The following is a 10,595-nucleotide window of genomic DNA, read 5'->3' as shown; positions in this document are numbered from 1 at the left end:
TTCTATATAGTGTTTTTACTAAAGGGATACTTGCTACCTCTTCCTCCATCTTTATATATGTCAGTGATTTCTTGTTATCATACATGACCAAACTGAAGAATAAGTGGGGGTTTTTGCTTTGCTTTTTTTGAGGAAGGGGAAAATTTATAGTTCGGATTGTTATTTACAGCTGGGTGGATCCATTAAAATGCTCTCATTCTGTACAACACGTTCTAAAATATTTTCTTTCCTTCTGTCTGTGGAGAAGTATCTTGCTTTTCAAGAGTAAATGTTTGCTTAGGCAAGTATGTAAATCACTTGGAAGATCACATTTGTAAGCCCTTTGCAGTCCATGTTTGTATATTGAGGAATCAAAAGACATTTAAGGAACTGTACAGTCCTTGAAGATTGGAGGTAAGACCATTGTAACAGTTCTTCATTGCTCTTTACTGTCTTCTCTAGTGTAAGCCAAATTTTCAAACATAACTTGTGAAAATTGCGTACATATGTAAACAGGTATGTATGCAGAACTGCATGGCTCATTCTTTATTTGAACATGCAGGTGTTAATTAGCATAAGCAAGAGTCACTTTTGACTGCACAGCGTTTTCATATAAAGTTGTTGAGACTGTGAAATCTCTCTTTAGAATGTTCACTCTTATGAATGTTAGCATATGAAACACTTTATGGTTAAGAACCTGCTAATAAGTGGGATTCATTCTCAGTCACTAAATCATGGTAACTGAAGTGTGTGATCAGAGATACATGTGAAAACAAGGAAATGGAATTGTTAATAGTACAAAGAAAACAGCTTTGAGACAGCATGTCTTTTCAGAGCATTGTTAGCTTTGTCACTTCCATGTACTTTGCTTAGACGTGCAGTAATTTATAATCCAGAAGAGGGCCTTACAGTTCCACTAATGAATTAAGAATACAAACCCAGTTCAGTCTGATCACATTCCTCTCAGTGGATGTCTGTCTTAAGGATGAAACCATTTGTTGTTTAATTGGTCGATATTCAGAAATTTGAGAAATGTCTCACCATTTTCTTATTGTAGAAAAGTGGTTAGAATTCTGTGACTAAAAAAAATGAGTACAGTTAAACATTTTACATATTTCAAACAAATGTGTTGCAGACTTTTTTTAAAGAGCATTAAGAATGTGACTTTCTTGACATTTCCCCTAGTAACTTAAATTTATTTTTTATGAATTTACTTGCTGTTTACAAAGTGAGAGGGGAAAGAAGCATTTTTACCGTGATAGCTATTTACAGAGTTTAGATATATTTTTCCTTTCGATAAGCAAAAGAACTATGACTGTGTTTGTAGATTCCTTCAGGTTCAGAATTGCAAGGACTCATGAAATGGACACCTAAGATGGAAAAGCTATGTAAGAAAAGACCTATTATAATGACTGCAGTGGCTTTAGTCAAAAGAAAGGATCATGCCTGTAGTTAAGTTATTTGGCTGGCAATACAAAATAGCTGTATATACATAGATACACATATATTCCATTCTTCACTATAGGTTTCTTACACCTTGGAGAAGTCACTAAAGTCTAAATTAAAGGAAGACTTCAGACTTCTTCTAACTTGCCACTGACATTAATGGCAGTAGCAATTGGGAACCTACATATTATTTTGGACTGGAATCTAAATGTCTGCTTCCATTCTTCTGTAGAATGGCTAAGAACGCTTTCCTTCCCCCTTTGTTGTTTGAAAGAGGACTAGTGTTAGTACTTAAATACTGTGACAGTAGCAACCATGTAAATAAGTAGACAAAGGACTGGTAATAGGACAAAAGACATTTAAAAAGCTGTGTACAGTGTGTACAGTCCTCATAATTGGAAATGCAACTGTGAAAGTCAGTGAATTGGAAATAGGAGGATGGACTTCTGAGAGTAGATGAACCTTTGCAGAACAGCATGATGCATTTCAGATGTTACAGCTATGACTGGGTAATAGAGGCACACACCTGGTCTCTTGAACTGGAAGAAGAGACAAGCAAATAAAAGTCTCTGATTAAAGCCTCATTAAGAGGGAGATTGTTTTTTCTCTTAACAAGTCATGATGAGCCTGTTACGTGGTTGAGATACGCACGGTGGACAGAACTTGGAATTTTCTCATCTGATAAGTACCCACCTCTAGGACAAAGCTGTAGTAAGGTAGAAAAATCCTCTCTGAATCTAAAGCTGCTGCTTTTCAGGAGTTCCTGAGATGGATTGTCCTATCCTGCAGCTGAACAGAAGAGGAAGAGAATTAGATGCTCTATTGTCATGTCTCGGGCCTTACAGTTCTGTTGCAGAATCTCAGAGCTGCCTTTCTAAGATACTCGTGAACCCTTCATGAGTGATGTGAAATGCCCTAAATTTTTCTCTGGAGAAGCAAAATGCGTGTGGAATTCGCATTATTCCATGCAGAAAGTTACAGAGGCTTGAAGAAGCCTTCTCCACATCCTAGCTGAGGATATTGATTTAAAATATTGATTAAAGATAGTTTGTAACTTACAACAGCTTTGTCCCATTGGTTAGGAAACAGTACAGAAGACAGATCGAACATTTTCCTTTGGTGCCTCATATGCTGCTTGTGGTAATTAGGGTTTCATGTCTGGTATCATGGAAAAATTAGGTACCAAGTACAGACCCTTCCAAAGAAAGTTTTAAGGCTAAGTTTTGATGATTAAGCGTGAAAGCTTCAGGCCTTTGTCCAAATAAAAGTTAGAATCAACCCTTTTGTCCTTAGAAGAAGCCACCAGCATGAAATAGAAACTCAAGATTAAATCAGAGAATTTGAAAGAAAATCAAATCACCAGAATATTTTCAAAGACATAATAATATAGTGGCCAAGAGGAAACAGCTGACATAATTAGTAGTAGTTTCCAAAAAGCTCTGACAATCTCTCCAACAGGGATATTAAAGGAACATGAACAGTCAAGCATAAGAGAGAAAATGGTTCTAATCCATAAACTATCTTGGATAAAAAAGTAATAAAATACCTATTTTTCTAAAGGCAAAATACTATCTCAAACTGGTAGCAGGGCCAGTTTTTTTAATATTTTCATTACTGCTGAGGAAAATATGTGATACTAAGATAATATTCAAAGCTGAAGATCAAACACTTTTTAAAATTTAAATAGAAATTCTGAAGAGGCAGTCTTTCAGCACGAGCTAGCAAATTAGGTGAACAGGTCAGATAAAATAGTGATGAAGGCAAAAAGCGATCTTAAGCTTACATTCATAAGGAATAGCTTAAGCTATTTATGATTGGTAAATTCCACATTTTCTAAAGAAAATGAGGAGCCCTGTGTGTTCCTGCAGACTGGTCATTGCTGACCAAACAACTCACTGAGCATGTTTAAGTCAGACTTATCTATTGATGAACAGTGAAATGGAAAGTAGAACAAGATAACAGAAGTATTTTGTAATGGGAATCAGTGGTAACCTGGTCACTTAGAAAACAAACGTAAGTCCCTCTCAAAGCTGAAGGACGGGCGGGGGGGGTGACAAAAATTTCTCTGAAGAGTGATCAAGAGTAATAATGTGCGTCTTAGAAAAGGGGTGAGGAAGAGCAATAGCATAGAGAGCTAAAAACTAGTGTATTTAGTGTATTACAGAAAGGATGTAAGAGATGCTTCTGTTTACAATTTTGTGTAATGCATGAACAAAAGAACAGTCTCTAATATTGACAGGCACATTTGGATGTATGTCTTCTTAAATACAGTACTTACTTAGCTTAGGGAACAGCCTGCTAGAAGATTATATGGAAGGCAAAAATTTAGCCCATTCTTAAAAATTCTATTACTTACATGAATAAGAACAACAACTGCAGTTATACAGGTATTTCAATAAAAGAAATAAATTAACTCATGTTTGAAGCTCTAAGCCAGCAATCAGTGCCATGGCATGACATCTTGGCCCTGGCCACATGCGTCCTTCACCTCCTTCCCCTCTCCCTGCCTGGTCAGTGCTGTCCCGTGCCACAGCAGACTGGTGGGCACTGGCCAGTCCCCATCTACCCAGCATCTTTCCCCAATGCTGTGAGGCTGAAGCTCCTCTTCCTCTGCGAAAGCAGCAGTGGCTCTGGCAGCAGCACCCCACAGCAGCTGACTGCATTTGCCTCCAGCTAGCAAGGGGGGTGGGCAGGTGTCCTTGTCTCACAGGGTATCCTTGTCTCATGCTTGCTGGGGCTCTTCCTGACTATGACCTAGCAGTGGACAGAGAAACTTTTCAGTAGGGACAGTCATTCCCGTTATTTTCTATGGGCAGATGACCACTTCTGTCCAATTTGAGACATCTCAAGGCTGGAGACAGACTCTGAGATGGCTTATTCCAGCCCAGGCTTCCTTTGTCCCTAGTTCCTGCTAGTCAGAAACACTTTTTCACACAAAATGCATCAAGCAGGCCAAGCATGCAACAGCTTTAAACTTTTACAGTAATTTTTGGTTTTGTCAGCACTGTTTGGAGCAGGGCTCACAACCCTGAACCCTCCACAGCAGCACTGCTGGGATCCTGGGCAATAGAGTCTAGATTCAGGCTCAGAGCACCATCTCTGCAGCAAACCTCAGCGTGTGGGATGGCAGGAGGCCATGACAGGCACAACCTGAACTAATCAATTGTTAGCTTCAGTGGTCCAAATCAGAAATTGAACTTAGAAAATCAGTAAGAAGAAGAATTAAAGTAAAGAATTAGGTGTTGGAACTCTTATTTAGTGAGAAAAAAACATTTACTCACAATTGTGAAATATAGGTTTGGTTTATATGTATAGCTACCAAATAAAATCTCGCAACAGAGCAAGCAGGAGGCACCCCAGGAATAAACAACTGGCAGCCTCCACATCCTGGCAGAATGGCTGCTGTCTGCCTGCTGAGAGCCTCGCTATGAGGCTTTGGATCTAACTCTAAAGCAGGGTGAAGTGCAACAACCTTAATTGTTACTAGCCCCTGGAAAACTCAGAGCAGTGTCTTAGAAATGATGCCGTTTGTTTTCATAATGCTTTTACTTATTTTTGTCTATTTGTGTCTGTGTTGCCATGTAGCAGGCCTCAAGAGAAGTGGTAAATATATCCAACTGATGTATTTAAAGAAGTTTAAATGCTTCACATCACAGCTTTTCCCTTGCTACTTGATAAATATATAGGCTTCAGCATTACATTTACCTTGGATTGCATTTTTGCCAGTTCATCACAGACAGACATGATCTTATTTCAGTATTTGGTTTGCTTGTCAATAGAGTCTGACATCAAAATATATTGAACCAACTAGGAGGGCAAAGAAGCAAACAACATGGCTTTGTCTCTGCTAAACAGATTACAGCTGACGATCCAAGGCTATAATAAATATGTCTTGTGACTGGCACACTACAAGAGAGTCTGAATTTAAATTATAACCTTGGGTTTTGAAATGCTCACTGATCCATTCCAGTCCCATTAAAAGCACCTTCCACCCTTTGAAATTAGGTGATATCTTTACATGACAGTTCAATTAATTTACTTTTCAATATATACATTTAGGTAGTTTCTCCATTAAGCTTTTGAAATGTCTGTAGGTCCTTTGCATTAATGTAAATGTGCCACGGCCCATAATTACCTTTGGCAGGCTTAGGGCACTGATAAAAAGATTATATTTTTAAAAACTGAAGTCTTCAAACTTCCCCAGTGCTTGGCAGCAAATCTGTTCCTGTGTTTTATTTGGAGCAAGACTGGGGAGCCTGCAGCCAACAACTCTAGTGTAGGCAGTAACCGTTACATTTGAGAAGAAAATATATTTGACACTAAATGACAGAAGGGGAGAGGAAGACAATTAGTGCTAGAGTACTAGAAATAGCTGTTTATTTGTTTTGCCTTGTGGCTGCTAATATACACTCTTATCATTAAAGTGCATCTAGAAATAGGATATTTTCTATGAAATGACTTCACAGAGCATGGAGCTTTGTCTTTTTAAGGGACTGCCCCAAAATGAGTTTATCTTCATTTTTCACAATAGCTTTGTGTTAGCCAAGAACGCTGGATTCTCCCCTTGCCTCCTCCCTCCTTTCTAAAATGAACTTTTCAGGGATATAAAGAATTCAGAGAAGTTTTCAGGATAGCAGATGGCCAGCAGTGATCCAATAGGATGTAAAACTTTAGTTAGGTAGTCATTTGGCAGTCGAGTACAAGTGAGCCTGTGTTTCCATAGAGATGTTTTACCCAAGTGCCTTACTTTTGTCTTTCAAAAATCTTGACTGATGAAAAAAAAGGAAGGATAAACTAAAATGAAAGACACTGTAGACCTGAATGATTAGAGTGGTATAATTAATCCTGCCCTTCTCAGAGGAGGCTACGTCTATGTAGCCCGGGGGCAGAAGGAGCAACTGGGGTTCCTCTCTGCTTCTGGCGGCAGAGCAACTCGGTGACCTCAGCTACGATTACACTTGCCAGCCTCAGTTGTGTGGGGTGTTGTGTGAGCTGCTAATGTCATTAGATGAAGTCGGGGCAGTTGCTGGAATTAGGAAATTAACTCAGATTGTAGTGCTGTTGACAGGGGGGAATTACTCGGCCACTGACTTTTGTGGCATCAGGATTTTACGCTTACGGTGAATGGTTTGTTGTGGCACTTTTCTAATCGTCATAGCTTTCTCTATGCAAAAAGAGACAACATAATAAAAATTGACTCTTCCCATGACTTTGCCTCCTACGTTCTCCTTTGAAGTCTGAGAGGTAGCCGTTAAAGTTACATTAATTTGTGAGGTTATAAACAACTGCCATTATCAGTGCAGCCATATTGAGCAGGAGAAACAAGATTTGTAGGGAGAGGCAATATCTTTTACTAAGCCAAATGATACAGTTGGAAAAAACAGGCAAGCTTTTGAACAATCAGCTGTGGGGACACTGAGTTCGAAAGCTTACCAGCTTTTTCCACTCACCTAATCAAAGTAAAATAAAAATAAATAAATATATATATGTATATACCACCTTCCTGCAAATCTTACTTCTCTTAAAAAAAAAAAAAAGTTGGACAGATTTGACCATCAGCTGTTTTGAGCAGTAAGAGAATTTGTAGGAGACTCCGGTCTCGCAGTAAATTCTCCTCCTAAATTCCTGCTGTCTTTGCACAGATGTGTCAGCATGTGGGCCAGCACACTGTGAGGACCTAATGCAATTTTCCTTTTCCAAAGGAGTCCCAGCAATGTGCAGAACAGAGCAGCTCTTTTACTGAGCCACTCCTGCAGGGTGGGTGCCGGAGCGCACAGCCAGAGCTGTGTTCCTGGATTTTCAAGCAGAGAGACTCTCCCAAGGAGGAGCAGATTTGTAGTGAGACTCCTTTTGAATGCCTAGACAACCATTTGTGTTATCTATGACACGTAAAATCATGAATGTCATGGGATGAGTAAATGAAGTGAGTTTGGCATTGGAACAAAATTACCTAGCTACCTGCCTGTGCTTTGGCTTCACCCATAAACTCAGTTACCAGGCAAGGAAACCCTCGGGTTTTGTAGTGGCCAGTCTGTACCTGTGCCTGAAGACAGTAAATACTTGCTTTCCTTTTCTTCTCTGCAATTTATTTCCAGTCATGTTTTGCAGCACTTATACTGGCAGCAGCCAGAGTCTGAATGAATCATTCAAAACTGTATCTGTCAAGTGCACCTTTTAATATTTAAATCTCTTTATCCTGCCACGGAGTTAGGGAGCCAGGGAGCCCTGCATTTATACAGTTCTTGCAATGTTGTTGCTCTCCTGTGCACCAAAGGGCAGTTAGAGAATTGCATTATAGGTGGGTTGGAGCTGGGCAAAGTGGATCAACTCAGACTCATCCCTTCCTCCTCTTTACCTTAATCTCATGTGGTGGTTGTTTCTTCAGCACTCATTCATTTCACTGTGCTGTCTGAAAGTTTATTTAGTTCATTCCTGCAGGTCCTCTACCAGGTAGGGCGAGTCTATAATCCTCTTGCTAACCTATACCTAAGATGGAGTTACAGAGTCTCCCATTTGAAGCCACCTTCCTGTTCATTTTGTATTTGAAGCCACCTTTGTAGTCTCCATCAGACAGCACCGTTCAGCAGCCTTCATCAGGACTCACCTGTATGCTGAGTCTGAGAGTTACAAAACTAACTGAAAGGCATCTTTGCCTGCTCTTGCGCTGAGTTCAGCCCAGCCATACTGAGGAATGTGCCTCAGTATCTATCTTGCCTTGCATTTTTCGTTGCGTGTCCTCTTTTCTCTCTTTTCTGCCTGTAAAAACAATGAGCATCTGTACCATTTAGCTGAGAAACGTACTACAGAGCAGCAGTGAATAGGAGCCTCTGCCCTCCTGTACCTGCGCTGGCCGCATTACAATAACGCCAATTACCAAGAAGGAATAACCCACAGGAGCCTAACGAAACAGCAATCTGGCGTTAAGATGTGTATATAGCTGCCATTTGTTAAACTGACAGATGACATTTGGAACATAAAGCTCTATTCATTTTTAAAGCTAAATACTCTCCCCAAAAAAAGTTTTTGCCATAGGCTTTAAAGCAGGTTTCCAGCCTAGACAGAGCCAGCTGTAATTTTACACATTTTCTGGGCACAAGGTCAGATTTCTAACAGCTATAAGATTTGTTCTGCAATGAACTGGACAATTCACAAACAATAAAAGATTACCTGCCTCACAGATCACTGTGAAGTCCACCTTTTCTTCCTATCTTTCCCTGTAGAACTCCTTATACAACAAAAACAAACAGCTGACAAACAGTTTTTGACCAACTTGAATTTCATCATCTGCTACCTCATCCTCCTCTTCCTCATTTGTATATATCTACAATGGGAAGATGCCGAAGGAAAGCTCTGAACACTTTCAGCAGTAGTTTGAAATTTATTTGCAAGTAACAAAGATTCGGCTTTCTTAGAAACAAATACCTCAGTTACATTATGTTTTAGGAACAGTTAAGAGTGTGAAAGGACACCACTCATCCAACTCAAAAGCACAGAAATTATGTGAAAGAGCTGATATTCCTTTACACCTTCAAATTGCTGTCAACACTTTCAATAGCATACTTATGATACTTCCATTTCGAACTCCAGAAATACTCAAAAGAAACAAATTCCCAAACTTTATTAAAGTTGTACTCTCACACAAGCACTCGACTATAAATACTTGCACTTGATATATATATATACATATATATATAAAAATACAAGCACTTGACTGTCAGAGGCTTCTCTATCAATTTTATTGACCAGACAACTCATTTGACTGCTGTTTATTTAATGTATTTTTAAAGTTATTATATTTTAACACTAGGATGCCATTCCACTATTACTCAGCTGCTGCTCCAGCTTATTTTGTGGGTAAAAGGGGAAAAATTAAGCCTTCCAATAAGCACTAAAGTTAATACTAGATGGCTACTACCAATTGAAGAGAGGGAGGCACCTTCCATGGGCAAAGATATGTAGAAAGTAGTGTAGTAACATCTCTATATCCTTTCATTGATTAGACCAAGGTGACATAAGATAAATTCTTGACAGATGATTTCTCCAGCTGCTAAGGAAACAACAGCAAGAGCATGGCCAGCAACCCACTCCCTCCTGATCAGATTTGCCAAGAGTCACAGCCACACTGGAACCACAAGAGGAGCAAGAGCCTGCACAATGTTTGAGTCATAGGGACATTTTCTTTCTTTAAGTTAAAAAAAAAAATCATCTTAAATGATTTACATATGAATTGCTTCTAACGAGGACACAGAAGCTCAGTTTTCCAGCAGACTTTCAAGAAGGCCAAAATTAAGGATACAATTACATGGCAGAATACTAGACGGAGAACTTCATGGTTTTTATGTCAACAGTGAAGACAGCCACTGCTAGTGGGTGGAAAGCAGCTCTCTTTAGGGATGTTGAGCTGGTTGATTTTCTGATTACTTCAGAGATTTTAAAAATAGCAAATTATAATAACAGGCCTATGGACTCTGTAGTAGCTTTTTGATTAATGTGAGCCTCAAGATATATGCTAAATTATTGCCCATAAGGTATGCTGTTTAGACATTTTCTAGATGCTATTTTAATCTATGTTTTCCGAGCCACATTAGTCAAAAGAACTGGCCTGTAATTTAATTATTGCAAATGGTGCATCATTGAGTTATTTGCTAAGAGGGAGACTTAAGAAAACCCAGTGCTGCAATTAATGCTGAAATGGAACCCTTTTTCTTTGGCCTTTCCAAAGTTTTTCCATGCAACAGGAGCCAAGTGAGACTGAAAGAGTTTAGAAAATTCTATTAGAAAGTCATCTTCACCCAGAACTTTCCCAGAGACCAGAGGTTTTATGACTCCTTTTTATTTCTTCCTCTGCTATGGGACTACCTAACCATTCTCTAATTTCCTGTGGAATTATAGGTATTTCCAATTTATTTAAGAGACCTTGAGTCTGCTCAGCTGTGGCAAATGGCTCAGATTAGTTACAGGATTTTAGAATTCAGAAGAGACTTTGCTAAGGTCCAGGGGGTTTGTAGCTCATACAACAGATGACCATGCACTGGAAGAGCATAACAGCCTGTGCTTTCCTTTCCAAACTCTACTGCCAGCAGTTCCCAGACATTTCTTCATGGCTTTTAATGTCTCTGTTTTTTCACTGTTTGGTAAGCAAATGATTCTCCACTTTCATTTCCCATACA

The 10,595-nt window shown here is 39.2% G+C and overlaps 1 long non-coding RNA gene across 1 annotated transcript in view; it reads right to left on the bottom strand.

Annotated features, from left to right (window-relative positions):
* Window positions 1–138: 138 nt before the first annotated feature.
* Window positions 139–10,595, bottom strand: part of LOC112995508 (uncharacterized) — a 31,836-nt gene continuing 21,379 nt past the window's right edge. Inside the window, exon 4 of the long non-coding RNA XR_010388391.1 lies at window positions 139–2,214. This is a non-coding gene — a long non-coding RNA (uncharacterized LOC112995508). The remainder of the gene's footprint in view (window positions 2,215–10,595) is intronic.

The sequence above is a fragment of the Dromaius novaehollandiae genome, chromosome 3 (assembly GCF_036370855.1).
Source record: "Dromaius novaehollandiae isolate bDroNov1 chromosome 3, bDroNov1.hap1, whole genome shotgun sequence".
Classification (NCBI taxonomy): Eukaryota; Metazoa; Chordata; class Aves; order Casuariiformes; family Dromaiidae; genus Dromaius; species Dromaius novaehollandiae.
This window is presented reverse-complemented; position numbering and strand designations above follow the sequence as displayed.